Genomic DNA, 18,671 nt, shown 5'->3' on the forward strand with positions numbered 1-18,671 from the left:
CTTCTTCCCCCACCCACATCAGCTGGACAAATGTGAGCAACTCTCAGCTCCTTTCCAATGGTTTCTGTCTAGGGATGAGGGCCTGGGGAAGGGAGAGGGGGTCAGAGGCTCCAGTAGTCCTAGTGCCTGTCAGCAGAGATCCAGTGACCAGAGCTGGCTGCACATTTGCAGGACTCAGCACAGAATAAAAACGTAGGGCCTCTTGTTTAAAAAAGCAAGAAAAATGTGCCATTAAAGTCATTAAAACAATTTTTTAAATTTTTGTCTGCTGTCTCCCCCACTTGTCATGGTGTTCTTAACTCCTATTTAATGGCTAAGTAGAAAACAAAATTAAAAAGTCGAATTATTAGCATGAATTTTGCCATTCATCTTATATTGTGCAATACCAGTTTTATAAAGAGCTTTTAACTCAAATGCAGAATCATTGAAATCACACAATTCATTTTTCATAGCTCATACATGCCTGTGTCTTCTGTTCTTACCGGAGAGTGGAAAAGTTGCACAAAACAAACTCAACAGTTTTTATTTCATTTCTTTTACATTCATATTCCACCAATACTTTCCACCTTTGCTTTACTCTTGAGTAAAGAAAGACTGAACCAGGGGCTGTTCTATCTTCCCCTCTCCTTCTGGGTCATTATTTTCAGCACACGTGGGTGGTTAATACAAGGAAGTAACATAAGTAAGGAGGATTTGATGGGTTCCTTGGTCTTTCATGGTTCTTAGAATGCCATTGCTTTGATTCTGCATTAGAAGAAAGTTCTGTATTCAATCTCAGACTCCCTGAAGTCCTAGGGTGACATCATAGGTCACCAGAATTCTGTGCTTATATGGTGTCATGACTATTACACATGAATGAAAAGGCAAGAAATGGTGGCAGGCATGTTGTGTGTACTTCCTTTGCTCAATTTTATGCTCCAATGCTCCCTTGGACCCAACTTAGAAAATACAAGTTCAAAGATAAAGTCACTAAGAATTTAAAGACAGCAACGGGAAAGCATTAAATCAAGTATTGGCCCTTAGCGTGGGAGGTTCTGTGTGACATGTCAATGAAACTTGCCCCACGTTTAAATCACCAAAAGCAAGACTGTGTCCTTTCCCATGACACAGCAACATTCAGCAGTACTAGCTTTGCAAGGAGAGGGGGAGGGCAGAGGGGAGAGGGAGGGAAAAAAAACCTAACCATCCAAGAAGAACTGGACAATGATACACCACAACAATCATTCTAGTTCACTCCCAGCCAAGACAAAATTAAGATGGTCAAGTTGGCCAATATTTTACCAGAGCGTACAAAAAGTTTTCTGGTTTTTCACAGAATAATAGTTTGTTGTCAATGTATTTTAAGTGTATTTTAATATATATTTTAGCACATTTTTCAAGCACAGGAAAATGTTCTGATGTATTATAATATAATCAGTGACAACAATTCTATTCTGGGATGACAGTTACACTGTGCTGAAATACCAAATGTGTATGTGAAACCCTTGGCATTTATGAGGGATACCCTCAGTCCCTAATAACCCCAAAACTAGAGAAAATGGAAATGTTTTTACATGATCCTGGATGTCCCGTGGATTCTTTTCTGTTCACATCTTCACACCACAAATTTATTCCCTTCTCAATCGTCACTAAGTTTATTTCTCATTCATTGGGTGTTGTTACATAAAAAAGCAAAGTTTATTTTTAATTCTTAAGAGTTACTATATTAAATAATGAATTAAAAAACACAATAATCGTTCACTTTCACAACCCAGATGCACACATCACTTGATTAAATTTTGTGCCTCAGAAAAAGTGCAAAATGCTACATACCTTAGGCTTTCAAACTGAAATGGCAAATGTTAAATCGTCAGATGTCCAGGATGTGCGATTTATATTTCTACTTCCGTAAGACCTAAAATGTACACAACTCTTCTCAAGGAGCTTGCAGAGAATGTTTGCTACTAATCAGAGGACTTTAGGCTTTTATAAGAATTCTTCTACAGACTGCTTTCTTTTCAGGCCTAAGACCTTGGACTCTGTGGGAAGCCTAACTGACTCTTATAAACTTTGTTTAACTTTTTGAAAAAATTTTAGTAGTATTAGCTTTTAACAACAGTAGAGAAAAATGCTGTAGTAGAGCTATCAGAAAAGTCCCAACTTATGAACACCACAAATATCATAGAGATACTCAGTATTCATTCATTTATTCCTAAATTGAGCAAATATTTTCCTGCACTGTGATAGGTTACAGGGATGCAACAATAGTAAGGGGGTTGTGGCATCTGCTTTAAGAAACTTAGGGACTGGTGGGAAGATACACGTTAAACAATGTATTACTAAGAAGTACTGACTGCCAAGAAGTACTTATCCATGTGTGCACACACATACTTGGTAGGTGAGGAATGGGAGATTGAATTAAAGGATGCAAATGGTGTCAGAGAAGGCCTTGAGGAAAGGGAAGGAGTCACAAGGAGAGAGTTAGGGGAATGAGGAGCTAGAGATTTTCCAGGTCAAAGTGACAGTTCATGGGAGACGTGGGAGGCAGAGGCCTTATCAGCCACACTGAGACTGTTGGACTTCACCCCAGGCAGTGGTAACTCAGAAAGGCACCTCAAAGGAGGTAGTACCGTTGACACACTGTATCTTGCCAAATGGTGACATAACAAGTGTACGATAATTCAACACAGTGAAGTGGACTATAAAGCTCACAAAGCCTAGGATAGATCTCAGAAGAGCTTTACAGTCTCTGTCCTTTAGCATCTCTCTTTTTAAAATGGAGCAAATATCAACTGTTTGTTCCTTCTTCAGAAAGCACCTGTGCCACACATAAATTCCATTGCCTGAGAGGTATAAAAGTGCTTAAACTGAAAGGAAAAAAAATCTTAGGGAGCCTGGGGGGGCTCAGTCGGTTAAGCGTTTGCTTTTGGCTCAGGTCATGATCCCAGGGCCCTGGGATTGAGCCCTGCATCGGGCTCCCTGCTGCACAAGGACTCTACTTCTCCCTGTCCCTCTCCCTCTGCTTCTCCTCCCGGCTAGTGCTCCTTCTCTCTCTCTCCCTCTCTCAAAGAAATCAATAAAAAAAGAAGGAAAAAAAACTTAAAATACATTATTAATAGATTATAAACTACTTCTGTAAAGTTACATAGCAATCTAGTTCAGTTAATATTCTCCCAAATAATACACACAAAAATTAACTGAATAAACAATGAGCCACAATTCTTAAGATCTCATCTCTGGGGATCCCTGGGTGGCGCAGCGGTTTGGCGCCTGCCTTTGGCCCAGGGCGTGATCCTGGAGACCCGGGATCGAATCCCATGTCGGGCTCCCGGTGCATGGAGCCTGCTTCTCCCTCTGCCTGTGTCTCTGCCTCTCTCTCTCTCTCTGTGACTATCATAAATAAATATAAAAAATAAAATAAAATAAAAAGAAATATGCTTTAAAAAAAAAAAAAGATCTCATCTCTGAGTAGAAGGGCTGCTTTGGGAGTAAGATCTGGTATCTGTGCTAGAAGATGCCCTGTGATATAAAATGTCTGCCTCGTGGCTTCTTGGGAAGCAATGCCAGCTTCCATAGGGTCTCTTGAGTCTTTCAGAATGTAGTGGTTTTGGTACACCCATTTTTCAGTTGCCATTCTCAATCAGGTTTTGACAGATGCTGATGGAAGAGAGGTGAGCACCATACCTCTCAGTGAAATGCAATAGGATCTTTCAGTTACAATATGTGGTCAGTACCACTCTGTTTATCATATCTTACCAGTCTCTAAATGTTATGCTTGTGTTGCTTTTGACTCCTTAACCAGATCATTCTCATAACTGCTGTAGGCCTTGGCGCCTGACTATGCCCAGAATGATACTCATGGATTAATTTCAAGAGAGCCTGCCCAGACCACTGCAGCCACTTCTTGCTGTTGTAGTCTGCTTATGGCTGCTTCTTGGTTTCATCATTATGGAAGGCATGCAGAACTGGGTTAGAGTCAGTATTTCCAGGTGAGACAGTGAAAATAAAGTACTGTAGATTGCAACAGCACTGCAGTGTTAGGGAGCTGGGATAGAAGATTTCTGCTGGGTCTGCAGAAATCATGTTCAGTAACAAACTTTGGTACTGGTTTTGGCTAAATTTTATAGTTGAATAAAATGATTGGCAAATGAATTATACTTTTAGGCTCTAAGAAATTAATTGACTATTTAACAGTAGATTCAGATATAAAACAGTAAATTGAGTGAATTCTGTACTTTACACCAAGGTGATAAACTGAGTCAACATTTTGCTAAGATTAGGGTAGAAAGTATGTTTAAATACTGTCTTCCTGATGGTCAGTTTCAAAAAGACAATGGAAATCTTTGCTAATTGTTCTTTGCTACAGGCTTTGGTCTTCATAACAGAGTCAGAAGAAAAGCCTACCCACTTTATTATCTACCATGATTTCCACTGAAATCTTTTGCAAAGTGTATGTTTTCATTACTCTAGCCTCACGAGATGCTCTCTGTAAAAACAATTTCACACACAGTTAAATAAGTTAGGGAAAGACTACAAATTAGGGCACTCCTCGGATATTCACAACAGATATTAGCATAGTAAAACCTGTGAAGTCCTACAGTGAAGAAACTGATATAATTTCACTTCTCTCATTAACATTCCAAACTACCTGACCACAAACCCGGACCACCTCTTCACATCCATGCCCACCTCTTAACATCCTGTGCAATGGAATATCCTTTGGAAAGGATGCAGTAGAGGTAGGGGACATCCAATAAAGCCGAGGTATTTTCTGACCCTCAGCTTTAATAAATCAATATCACTCTTCAGTTGCATGCAATTACAGAAAGATGAATTTGTTCTAAAAGTATACATTCTTCACACTTACTATATTACACTAAGGTGCTCATCACTGAATACAAGAGATCTGTCAACACAGTAACTGCCCTTAGGAGCTTCTAGTATTCTTGGAAAGAAGAGATCCATCTCCTTAAGGGAAGTTGCACAGAAAAGCCACATGTGATTATGTAAAAATTAGTGGGGCAGAAATAAGCACTAAGATGAGTTGAAAGGGGGAGGGCACTAAATGCACATTATCTACTTTTAGAGACAATGGCAAAACACACACACCCTTTGTTCCCTGTTGCCTGTCATGTTTTTCTTCCTTTCCCAGAGACACTTGGAATACAAAATGTGTTATTTGTTCTGTGCCCACAGCTTTGGCAGGTTGGGATCCCTACATTGTTAAGCCAAAAGACATTCAATATTACAGTTTATTGTCAGAAAGCCATAGACTGTAGAGCCAGGATGGAAGGAAACTCTTACCTTCGTCTAAGCTACCAGGATCCCTTGACTGGTCCCCAAAGGTCCCTTGCTTCTATCCCAGCTCCCTAACACACAGTTCCCCAGGCAGCAGCCAGAATGGTTCTTTTCAAATGTAAATTTGACCAGGTCTTTTTACGGTGGCTTCCTATCACACTTAGAATAAAATCCAAATTCTTTACCACAGGCTACAAAATCCTGTAGTGATTTGCTAGGCTACCTCTCCCCCACGCCTGCTCCACCCTCCCAGCTCACAGAGTTCCAGCCCCACTGGGTGTCTCCACACTCCTCCCTCCTCACAGCCTGTGCACTTGCTACTCCCTTCCCCCATGGCATTGCCACTCACTGCATCAGGTCTCTGCTCCTCTGCTGTCCCCACAGGGAGGCCTTTTCCAGACTCCGCCTACCCTATATCTAAAAGAGCAGTCTCATCTCCCATCCTACCCTCACTGCACTCTCCCATCCCTCAGCCCTTTACTGTTCTTCCATAGGCTTATTGCTACTTTAAAATATTTATATAATACTTGTCTAACTCTGTGAGGACAGGTGCATTATTCTGCAGCTCTGTTTCCGCTGGACATTCTGGGCATTCCATAAGTGTTTGTTGAATGACTCAGTCAATCAGTGAATGACTTAGAGATAAAACTTACAGTAGAATAAACATGTACAGAAAAATTGAATATATGTCAGAAAATCACTGAATGAATGAGAAAATATACACCGTTCTCACCAATGTCCTGTAGGTAACCAACCTTGGTGGCAGTATATACATTTTGAGAACTTGTTCTGGAGGGTCTGGCCCTCGATGCTGGATGGCCTCACACACGTCACTCAACCTCTGTGTGTCTCAGTCTCTTCACTATAACCCTGCCTTGTAGGGTTAGTGCGAGGATTAAAGGAGATAATATATATGACCGCCCATAGGCCGAGTGCCTTCCATGATGGGTGCTAATTATTACTAATTCCTTAAAACTCTTTTATAGAATTTTTAAAAATAGAAACATTCCCTTTACCAGTTCTAAATGGAGGTCCTTTGGTCTGTAACCACATGAAAAGGATAAGCAACTATTCATGAAACACATGGAAGTACCAAGCAAAGAATTTTTTTAGATAATTATTTTGAACTATCTAGATTTAAAAAAAAACCCTCAGCATTCTGTGGATATGAATACATGGTATATTACCTTTCCACTAATGTTATTTACTTCTTGGAGACTTCTTAGCTTTCCAACAGAGAGCTATATACTAAAGGGTTTGGGGTTTTTTTTAAGTAACTATGATTCTGAAATAGTTTAAGACTCTGAAGAGGTTGCAAAAATAGTACACTTTCTATATAACCTTTATCCAAATGTCACCAGTGATTATCTCGTGCATAACCATGGTATAGTCTCAAAGGTAAGGAATTATCATGGTGCAATTCCATTAACTCAGATGTAGGCCTTATTTGAATTTATATGAAAAAAATTTTAATCTTAGGGTTAGAAGCTAATTAGCTAGTATCTTGGCTCCATTAATCAGGCAAATGAGGCACACATGTTAGGGTGTAAAACCTGTAAGTTGCCCCATTCCCCTCATTTTCAAAGAATCTTAAAATTCAAAAAGTCATTAGTACCCACCTAACTAGAAGTCTGGTTTACCTGTTTTGTAGAAGCAAATCACAAAGCCCTGCATGGTCACAAGACTCTCTGATTTTAATTTCTAAGCTCAAAGCCTTTCTTTCCTTAAAACATGAATTCCTCCTTTTCTTCTGGTTCTGGATATTGCTTTGCATTAGGACTGGAGGGAATAGAAAGCTGAGGGTAGGCCCAGCATTGGAGCAGCACTTCAACTCCAGTTAGCTGAATATGTGGACAGAGCCGACTGGGAGATTCCAACGTGGCTAGAGGGAGGCCATCCCTCGTGCTCAGCGAGGGCCTGCATCCCTGTGGGATGCAATGTTACACGTACTACCTTAGTCAACCTGTCACACACAAGGTACATGTCCCCCCTGTCTTTCACCCAAACCACAGTCGCCTTGCCCAGCAGCCTCTTACCTACCACCTTTGGAGAACAAAGATGCAATAGAGCAAGGAGTCATTTCCCAGCTCTGAATGTGAACAAATTTAGCCTCATGTTAAATCAGTCAATTTGATGGGGCAGAAAGTGACACGAACATGTCTTTAAAGGAGGAAACAAACCTAAAGTACAAACATGAAATCAGCTATAGTGAGGCACTGACACTTTTTGGGTTTGTGTTGTTAACTAGATGCATTCTGCCTTTCTTTTTTTGTGTGGTCCCATCCGGCAGGCAGTCCACTCAAATTAATGAAATGTGGCTTTAAATATAGCAGGTTTGAGATGACTCACTCTTTGTAATTAGAGTGTCTTGGGACCGAGAACATAGCTTTTCATTTTGGGTGTACTCTGGTTGAATTTCTGGTTCTTTATAAAATTTACCCCAAGTGTAATAATCTTGTTCTGGAGAATACAATAGACTGAGCATGGCAAAATGTCAAGGTATGGCCTTCTTTTGCATGGAGTAGAGAAAGCACAGAATTTGGAACCAGAGGGCGAGAGTTTAAACCCTACCTCCATGGTTTATCAAACGTGTTACCTTGGGCAATTTTAACCCTCAGTTTCCTCATCTGTAGAATGGGTAATATAATAATTACTACTTATAGGATTTGGAGAATCAAATAATATTATAAATGTGAAAGTCCTTTACAAATGAAAGAGTTCTACAGATACACATTATCATTGTTATATCATTTGGAAGGAATGAATACAGAGTCAAAAATTCCATTTAAATCCACTGAAACATTTTTATACCAGAACTTCAAATTCCATCCTAATGAAATAATTTAACAGAGAAGTTTGTCTTTTCTTTACCCTTCTTTTCTCCTTTTTTTGGCTGGAGAATGGAAAAAATGTATAGAGAAGGAACGGAAGGCATTTTTCTTTATAAAGTTTTTAATAAAGAAATCTTCATAGTTTTTCTTCATAAAAAGTTCATGAAGTCTGTAGTGTTATTTTTCTCCTCCTGAATATTCTTTACAAAACCATTCTCTGGGTCTTGCCCTTGTGGAAAATCTAGAGGGAAAACCTAAAGCCAGTCTGCAAGAGAGTTTTCCTAAGTCTTCATGGTAATGAGAAAAATAACCACAACTTGGTGAGCTAAATTAATTAAATTTACGTGACTGTCATTTATCCTGAGATTATGTCCTTCCTACATTATTTAGTGTAAAAATCCCCTTTCTCTTGTGAAGTGATGGTGATGGTGGATGGCAACTGTTTTGTTTGTTTTCAATGTCCTTACTCTGCAAAATAAAAAGTTGGCTACCCTATGTCAGGCCCCAATTATTTTTTGAAATTGGATTGGCCCTTGACATGCCAGTCTCTGGGAACCCTTGGCTTAGAAGGTTAATTGGAGATGGCAGGGATGGCGGTGGGGAGGCCAGTTCAGCTGCCTGTGTTTTGCTCCCTTCCCCAGAGTCCGCGGGGCCCACTGCCCCACATCCGGGCTGTCGCCAGTCCCTGGCTGTGTATCTGCACCCCAGCCCCCCTGGCTCCTCATCCACGTCCGCTTTGCTCTCCCAGCCTCTCCTAGCTGGCGTCATCCTTCCAGACACAGCTCCCTAAGTTTGCCATGTGCAGTGACCCTGTGTCGACCCCGAGCCATGATACAAACTATGGGATTGTAATGAATCTCTAATTGCCCGCAGGACCTCCAGGAGTCGTCAGCTCCGCTGCACAGCGCGGTTCCGCGCCGATGTGGTCATCACCAGGCATTCAGCGTGCAGCCAAGCGCCGTGCCCGGAAGCTGGGAGCCCCCACAGTCCCTGCCAAGTGAGGCTGGCTCTGCAGGCTTCTGGGAACGAGAGGATGATTTCCCCCCTCGTGCTGAATCAGAGAGGGCGTTTGTACACGAATCATTCAGCTCTGCGCGGGGACCTTGCCCCGACGTCTTTCTCGCAGTGGGTCTGGCTGAGCGCGTGCTCAGGGACGCACCGGTGCGGGGCACGCGGCGGAGTTCGCCCTTGGCAGGAGGAGCAGTCAGCATTTTTAATTTCCTGTGAGAATTCTGAATTTCGTATTTTATCAGGCCAAAGGGGGATATGGTAGCTTGTCTAGATTTGGTGAAATGACAAGCAGTAGTTCCTGATTTTACAGCAGAGAATGTCGTATCTCATGCACTGTTGACGGGAAGGTACATTAGTGCAGCCACTCTGGAAAACAATAAGGGAGCTCCTTAAAAAATTAAAAGGAGAGAAAAGGAGTGGGAAATATCAGAGAGGGAGACAGAACATGAGAGACTCCTAACTCTGGGAAACGAACTAGGGGTGGTGGAAGGGGAGGTGGGCGGGGGTGGGGGTGACTGGGTGACAGGCACTGAGGGGGGCACTTGGCAGGATGAGCACTGGGTGTTATGCTATATGTTGGCAAATTGAACTCCAATTAAAAAAAAAAAAAGAAGCACACAAAAAAGTTAAGAGTAGAACTCACATGATCCAGCAATTCTACTTCTAGGTTTTTATCCAAAGAGAAACAAAACACTAATTCGGAAAGACATATGCACCCCCATGTTCATCACAGTGTTAGTAGCCAAGACATGGACGCAGCCCAAATATCCATTGATAGTTGAAAGGATAAAGAAGATGCGGTGTATATATACAATGGAATATTACTAAGCCATCAGAAAGAATGAAATCTTGTCATTTGTGACAACATGGCCTTGAGGGTATAATGCTAATTGAAGTAAGTCAATCAGAGAAAGACAAATACTGTATGATTTCACTGATATGTGGATTCTATAAAGCAAAACAAACAAGCAAAGGAGAATAGAAATAGATTCATAACTGTAGGGAACAAATTGATGATTGCCAGAGGGGAAAGGGAGGGAATGGATAAATAAGTAGAGGAGATTAAGAGGTATAATCTTCCTGTTATAAAGTAAATAAGACATGGGGATATAACGTACAGCATAAGACACTCGAGAATGTGATCTACTAATTCAAGAAATAAATTCAATTCAAATATCCCTGGCCCCAATATTAAATATTCTTTTCAATATTTAAATATCCTCTTGCCTGTGGCAGGTGCTGGGGAAATAAAGAATAAGAAGTCCCGCCCTCAAAGAACTCAGAGAGCACTATTATTGTCGTTCCTATTTTTTTACTTATACTATATTGTGTTAAAAGTTATATTTATAAAGTACCATATTCAAATTGTTAGAGTAGATTACTAATATTTCTCTGGCTTTCTAAATGCAAGGCTTGTCATAGTATGAATGATGATGTCACCACTGTTCAACCTGTGTGGGTGGAAAATGTTTATTGCCACTTGATATACAGATTATGCCCAAACAGTGTGAAATTTTTTTCCCAAGGAATAAATGTATATGTTAAGTGGTTGTGTCTTAAAACAGAAATGAATGAGCCATAGGGAATGGTCATATACTGTGTTTCTGAAGCCAGCCTCTTGTTCCTAGCTTCAGTGATTTTTTTTTTCTGTCTATGGGTGTCTAGCAGTCCAATTAATTCCTCAAATTAGCAGATAATGTGTACTTCTGTCGTACAACAAAGATTGGTAAAGATAATAATACTCACTCAGTTCTGGAGACTTACAGACTTCCTACCTCTGAGAATAGATAATAGAAAGTAACTTGCTTCTTAGTGAGCAATTTTATAATTAAAATACACAGTTCCTAAACTCAGAGTTTCTGAATTATGTCACCTCTCACCTGTAAACTAGAGGAGGTTTGAGCTGGAAGGGAATTCAGAGATGAGCTGACACCCTCATTTTACGGATGAAGAAAATCCCGCACGGAGAAGTGACTCCCAAGACACATTGGTGTACAGGGTTCTTAATGGGATGTAAGCACATTCTACTTGATGTTAGGAGTTTGCCCTATTTTGGAAGGGTTTCTGCTGCTGTGGTACTTCTTATATGTCTCTGCAAAGTTGATAAATCTTATCTATCAAAAGGAGAGCCATTTTCTAGGAAGTCTATTAACTTTTTGGAAATATGGGTCCAAACATAATTTAAGGTATGTCTGCCTGGATTGAATAGAATACAGGGTTCCTAAGACCTCTTGAGCATTATAATTAATAATAAGAGCTACCACTACTGAGTGACTTTATATATCCTGTGTCATACGTAGCATCTTCACAATCCAGAATGTGTCATACACCCATTTTGCGAACCAGAAGAAAAGTAATGTGCCAACAATCAGAGCTCGTGAGTAAAAGCAGAATCCTCCTGCCTCCATATCGTGGGCTCCCCCTCAACACGAACCCAAGGGCCAAAGTGAGCTGGAGGAGAGTGGTCTTAACTCCATTTTGGTTTTTTTTCTTTTCTTTTTTTTTTTTTTAACTCCATTTTCAAAGCACCAAAAAATGTTTGTGTCATGAATTTAAGGTTGGAAAGAAGCTTAGACAAAACATCCTTAATTTATGTCTCTCCCAGCAATTATGTGTCTACCCTGGACTCTGGTTCCCTCTGCCTCGCCACAGACACTGAGTCAAAGAAGATGCCTCTTCAAGCTGAAGGAGGACAGAGGACACCAGGGACCCCTCCCATCCCACTTCCAGATCAGTCTGAAAGGAGAGCAGTCTAAGCACAGAGCAGAGGTATCTCTCAGGCAAGCATTTGCCTGTGGTGATATTCTCTGGCCTCCTGTCATGGTGTTTCTCTTTGGCAGTTGCAACCTAACTTCAAAAAGTACCTATTAAAATGCACACTCAGGGCAAAGAGTCAGAGAGGAGAAGCTGTTCCATTCTTAGTTCCTGGAGTGCTCCACCTGCTGCTGAAGAAAACAGACAATGGGCCTTCCTACAACTTTGCTGGGGGGGGTGGGGGGGAGAACACACTGTGTTGTTCCAGAAGTCAGGTAACTGTCTAAAGCAAGGCAGTGGGAGGAGTGAGCCAGTGGAATTGATGCGAGTCCATCTGACTCAGTGACACAGTTACATGGGGAGCTTGATAAGGCTTATTGGGGTCTCCCCTGTGTGGTCCGGTACCTTGTCCTCAACCCCAAAAAGCTTGTAAAGGAGAAATGGACAGGTTTCCATATGTATTGGGGGTTTCTTTAGGATACTAAGTACAGCAGTGATCACCAAAACATGCCTAACATTTGTACGCACACACGGTTTCGCACATAATGCAACGCAGTGGTGTGCTTCAGATTCTGGTCTCGGGAGCCCATTACCCACACTGGATTCCCAGCTCCATCACTTCCAACCTTATGACTGTGGGTATATTCCTGAACCCCTTGGAACTATCTCCATTTTTCCTGTAAAATTGGGATGATAAAAACACCTCTTTCATGGAGTAACTGTGAGCATTAAATGAATTGATACCTGTAAAACACTTTGGAAGGTGCAAGGTATGTGGTAAGCGTGCAATAAATGTTGTTCTTATGGTTTTGTGTCTCGTTTTGTTTTAAATAGTTCTTCAACAAAGTTAGTATATGATGAAGCAGGACTTGAACAGAGGGAAGACAGACATTTTGCACTGAATGCTTTTACTTTTTTTTTTTTTTTTTATGCCCCTCTGCCATCTTCTATTTCCTGGTGTTAGTCTGGGTTTCAGTATGGAACCTAGGCTGCACAGCTGTGAGACCATCACTGCGGTGGTGACTCCCTCGTTAACTCCAGGATTCAAGAGTTAAACGTCAACTGAGTTTTGGTGGAGCCATTGTTCACAGTATGGCTGTAAAATTAGAAGGAATTACTTTTAGCATCATTCCTGCCATTTGATATTTGCAGTGTTTTGTAATCTTCCGGTTACCCTCCACCCATCTGCTGGGACCTAGACAGATGGCAAGCCTCGCTTCCACTTAACATTTCTCCCAAATTAAAGGAGTAACTCAGAGTCAATGATGAAAACAGAACTCAAAAGAGCTTTTCACTTTTTTTCTTGACTCCATTTCTGTGATAGTAACTCCAATAGTTGGTTTGATCTTTGAAAAACAGACAGAAATGAGAGAATAATTATAATAATTATTGCAAATATTAGAGTGCTTACCATGTAGTAGATATTATTCTAAGTTTTATGTATGGACTAACAATAATCCTATGATGTAAATACTCCTCTTTCTTTTATTTTACTAATGAGGAAAACAAGAAATGCAGAGAATAAATATTTTGTCCCAAAAATCATGGCTGCTGAGTGGTAGAGAACTCACCCTGTCAGTCTCACTCTAGAACTCTGATCTTCACCACCACCATGCTATCAGTGGAATCCTATCTGACTCAGGGCCTAGTGAACTCATTCATACCTTCCAGCACCCTCTTTTTTTATATGAGAAAAAAGCTAATGAAGTTTTTCATGAATACATGTACAAATATACAAAATAAAGTGTAGGTTACCAAAATAAGGTGGTTTTCTGAGAAGCTCCCATCCACTACCTTCATAAATTTACAACTGTGTCAAGTCTCCCTTATAAGGTCAGGAACCTGATTTTCCCAGCACAGTAAACAGAAAACCATTCCTGAAGAGTGAACTCAAATTAACTACATTTTAAAGGACTAGAGGGAAAATCAAAATGTCAAAATATTAATCTATTCTAACATTAACAAACACTTACTGAATGCTTAGGTTCTCATAGTACAACTCTATGATGATTCTTTTTTTTTAAGATTTATTTATTTTATAGACAGAAAGAGAGAGAGAACAGATTTAGGGGGAGGAGTAGAAGGAAAAACACTCAAGCAGACTCCTTGCTGAGGTCGGATCCCAACATTGGTCTTGATTCCACAACCCTGATATCATGACCTGAGCTGAAACCAAGAGTTGGATGCTTAACCTACTGAGCCACCCAGGTGCCCCAATGGTATGGTGAGTCTAAGGGCTTCATATAAAATCTCTGTCCTCATAAATCTTATGTTCCAAATGGGAGAAAGAGATAAAGGCAATAAAAAAACATGTAAATCTATAGATCAATCATATAAAAACAGTTAGTAGTAAGTGCTATGAAGGAAAAATTAAGCAGGAAAAAAACAGAGGTTTAAGAGATGCTGCTTTAAATTGAGTGGTCAGTTAAGAACTATTTGAGTCAGTGATATTTGAACAGGAACTTGAATAAGTAAGAAAACAAGCCAAGTGGACATGAGACAAGTGTTCAGACAGGGGGAAAGCCCTGCAGTGGAAACATTCTCGATATGTTTGAGAAACAGATAGTAGACCAATATTATTGGAGTTCAAAGGGTGAAGAAGAGAATGTTAGGATGATCTGGGAAAGGCAGTCAGGGACCAGATCACTAAGAGTCCTCTAAGTTTTAGGACATGATAAGGAATTTTGGATCTTCTCCTAATGTAATAAAAGCTATTAAAGGATTTTTAACAGAAGAGTATTGTGCTCAGATTTGTATTTTAAAAGGAGCACTCCAGCTGGAACATGGAGAATTGACTAAGGGGGGCACAGTGCCAATGGGGAAGCAGGATAGGTATATATTGCAGGGTCAGGTAAGAGATGATGGTAACTTGGAGCAGGGCAGAAAATGGCAAAAAAAGGTAAGAAACAGCAGGATTTGGAATGTGTTTAGAAGGATATACTCAAAGCTTGAGATCTGATCAATAGATGAATGAAGATCCATATTTGGATAGGAGAAGGCAATCAAGATTTTGCTTTTGGATATGATGAGTTTAGTGTACCTATCGGAAGTCAGAAGGCAGATTTTGAGTAGGCAGTTGGATAAATAGTTGATAGTCTAAAATCAATAGGTAATAAATTAGAACTGAAGTCATCGGCATGTAGGTGGTTGTTAAAGCCACCGGATTGAATTCAATTCCTCAGGATGGTGGTTACAGATAGAAAAGAGAAAGGACTTCAAGACTGAAGCCTGAGGCAACTCCCATTTGGAAGCAGAAATAAGGAGAATCTAGCAAAGGAGAGAAGGAAAAGCAACCAATGAAACAGAAAAACCAGTGGCACATGTTCCTGAAACCAAAATAAAAAAAATGTTTCAAGATGGTGGGAGAACCAGTTATTTGAAAAGTCTTCTGAGGAGGAGTGTTCATTCTCTAAATCTAAAGAGTATTGGATTTGGCAACATGGAGGATATTTGTGACTTTAGCAAGAAAGGATTCAGTGGAATGGTGGAAAAGATAGCTTAGCTGGGGTAGTGGTGTTTCCTCATCTGTTTCCTCAGTGTGGTGAGGAAACAGATGAGGAAAGAATGAAGCTAGTAGACAATACCATCCAATCCACTTAGTCAAGTCTTACTGGCCTGGAAATCTCTTCTTTGAGCCGTTGTGTGCTGATTTTGAGGTTTAACTTCCAAAGGCAATTTTATTTCTCCTATTTTCAGGTTCCTTGAAGGCACTGTGATATATCCTTTAGAAACCAACTGCTTTAAAATTTCCTTTAACCTTGTTAGTCTAAAAGACGTAAAATGTCAAATAAAAATGTATAAGAATAAAGAATCACTGTGGCTGAAGAAAGATCAGGAAAAAGAAGAAGCAGAATTATGAATTATCTGAAAGAACCATAATTTAATTCTTCTGGGTTAAAAAATTTCATGATGAGAAATGCTCCTCTGAGTTATGTAAATTCATATGAAATCTAGTGCCCCATACTCAGTATGTATTCACTGATATTGGTAGTAATTAATGACCATGATGATGATGGTGATTGTAATTCTTTGAAAATAATTAATTCTTTAGAGCAAATAAAGATGAAATATGTTAATATGAACATGCAAGGTTTTATCTAAAAATGATTAATTTTCTATACAAATCTTAGAAAAAAAACACGTAGACCCTACCTGAGCAAATAGACTGTTAAATCTTACAAGGAAAAGTGCCAGACTCTACTGATAAATGAATTGCCTCAAGATATACTTTCTATGTCTCCCTTTGTGACACCAATGACCACAATTGGTTGGTCTTAAAATCACATTGGGTCTAGTTAGCTTTGAAGTGTCTTGCCAATGCACACTACGGATGTGAGGTTTTGAAATATTTTTAAAGGTCTGATTTTTCATCATATAATTGTTAAATAATGTATAATATCTTTGAAGAACTTGTAAAGTAGGTTAATTGTTCATAAATTGGAACTGACAACTCAAAGTCTTAGGAATGCTTACAACAGTAATGTGTAGTGGCTATCCCAGAGACAATGGCATATATCATCAAATTCTATTTTATTTTCCTCCTCCCTTGGTGCCCAGAAAACTACACTTTTCAATCCACTTAAGGATAAGTGATTTGTGTGCCCAATGAGGGTCTATGAAATGTGTGCAGAGGTGATGTGAGTCACTGCCTCAGCAGTGAAATGCCCCATGTGCCTTCTATCTTCCATTATTTTGCTTTAGCAAATGCCAAAGTCGTAAGCCAAGATGGTGGAAACTATATCAGCTTGGGTCCCTAGGTGATTCCATAGAGCAGAGCTCTGCACCAACTTACTCAAAATAGGTAGCATAAAGTAAGAAATAATATGTAAGGAATTTAGAGTTAATTTATTATTGCGACATCATTTAACCTAAGCTAAGAGTACACACAAAGTGAGATTTCATAACTCAATTTTATTAAGATAGAGAGGAAGGGAGTTTTTAAAACTTGGACAGGGACAGGGACCTAGGACCTCTACCACATGAGAATTTATATTAAAGGCCTCTATACAAAGATGAGACAGCATAAAGGTGGCTGACTCTTCTGTCAATAAACTAATATATATATATATATATATATATATATATATATCCCCTACAGAAAGAAATGTTGAGATACATGACTCTAGGAGGAACAGACAACAAAAAGAAAATAGTACCTTCTGGATATTCCTGCCCACCTCAAGCAGCTCTCATTTGGGGCAGGAATTTTTACTACTGTATAGCCACATAAAATTTCCCATCTGAAAAATTCAGTGAAAGGGTTCCTGAGTTGATATTACTGCAGACACCTGGCAGAAACAAAAGTGAATCTTTTCTGATGGAGCCAAAGTAAAGGTCTTAAAGAATTTTATCAGGTAAAGTGAAAAACACAAGTGCATAAAGAAAAGAAGCTTCCATTGATGAGAGTCAACAGATTTTTGAATTATCAAGAAAAGAGATGATAATCTACCTGAAATAATAGAATGCATACTTTTAGGCAGACATGGAATATTTTTAAAAATTGCCTGTTTTCCAATCTAGACTATAAGCAATACTCAACATATTTTAAAATCCATATTATATAAAATACACAAATATACAAATACACATATTATATAAAAACACTGTGTTTCTAAACACAAGGCAATTTTTAAAAATCAATAGCAAAAGAAAACTCTAAAAGATACATTTGAAATTTTCCAAGTGTCAGTTTAGTCACATCTCATAAATTTTGATTGGTAGTAATTTTATTGTTTTTTTTATTTTTAAATTCTTTAACCTTATTTTATTTAAATTCAATTAAATACATATAGTGTATCGTTAGTTTCAAACTCATTTTTTAAAAATTTCTAGTCCATTTTTATCCACCCTATCAATCAAAACTTAGAAGATGCAGCTGCTGTGGCTTTTAAAAAGAAATTCATAATCTAAATTCTGATTAGAAAGGTTGAAAGTAGATAAGGTGAATATCCAATTTAGTATGTTAGAATAACCGTAGAATAAATCAAATGAAATTTGAAGGAGCAAAATAAATCAGGGATATTCGAAGAGAGGTAATAATAAAGATAACAACAAGCTCATTGCAATAATAAAACACAATCTTGGGGCTCCTGGGTGGCTTAGTTGGTTAAACATCGGCCTTTGGCTCAGGTCACGATTCCACGGTCCTGGGATTGGGGATCCTGCTTCTCCCGCTCCCTCTCCTACTTCCCCTGCTTGTGCTGTCTTGCTGTCAAATAAATAAATAAAATCTTTTAGAAATAAAATGAAAATAAAAACAAGATCTCAAGATAATGAGAAGACAAACATCATAGACTGGGAGCAAATATTTGCAAAAGACATAATTGATAAATGGTCAACCGACACATGAAAAAATACTCAACATCACTTGGCATCAGGGAAATACAAATCAAGACCACAATGAGATAGCATCAGTCAGAACGGTTAAAATTAATAAGTCAGGAAACAACGTATTTTGGCAAGGATGCAGAGAAAGGGGAACATTCATACACTGTTGGTGGAAATGAAAGCTGGTACAGCCACTTCGGAAAGCAGTATGGAGGTTCTCCAAGAAATTAAAAACACTGCTACCCTATGACCAAGCACTTGCACTACTGGGAATTTACCCCATAGAAACAAATGTATTGATCCAAAGGGGTACCTGTGAAGCTCCTGGGTGGCTCAGTTGGTTAAGCATCTGCCTTCTGTTCTCTTACTCTTGCTCTCTCTCAAATAAATAAATAAATAAATCTAGAACAAACAAACAAAAAAGGGTGCCTTCACCCCAGTGTTCATAGCAGCTATATCAATAGCCAAACT

At 39.3% G+C, this 18,671-nt stretch overlaps 1 long non-coding RNA gene across 1 annotated transcript in view; it reads right to left on the reverse strand.

The window, feature by feature from the left end:
* Positions 1 to 5,386, reverse strand: part of LOC144302459 (uncharacterized) — a 64,170-nt gene extending 58,784 nt beyond the window's left edge. The window contains exon 1 of the long non-coding RNA XR_013369358.1: positions 5,284 to 5,386. This is a non-coding gene — a long non-coding RNA (uncharacterized LOC144302459). The remainder of the gene's footprint in view (positions 1 to 5,283) is intronic.
* Positions 5,387 to 18,671: the final 13,285 nt, after the last annotated feature.

The sequence above is a fragment of the Canis aureus genome, chromosome 31 (genome assembly GCF_053574225.1).
Source record: "Canis aureus isolate CA01 chromosome 31, VMU_Caureus_v.1.0, whole genome shotgun sequence".
Classification (NCBI taxonomy): domain Eukaryota; kingdom Metazoa; phylum Chordata; class Mammalia; order Carnivora; family Canidae; genus Canis; species Canis aureus.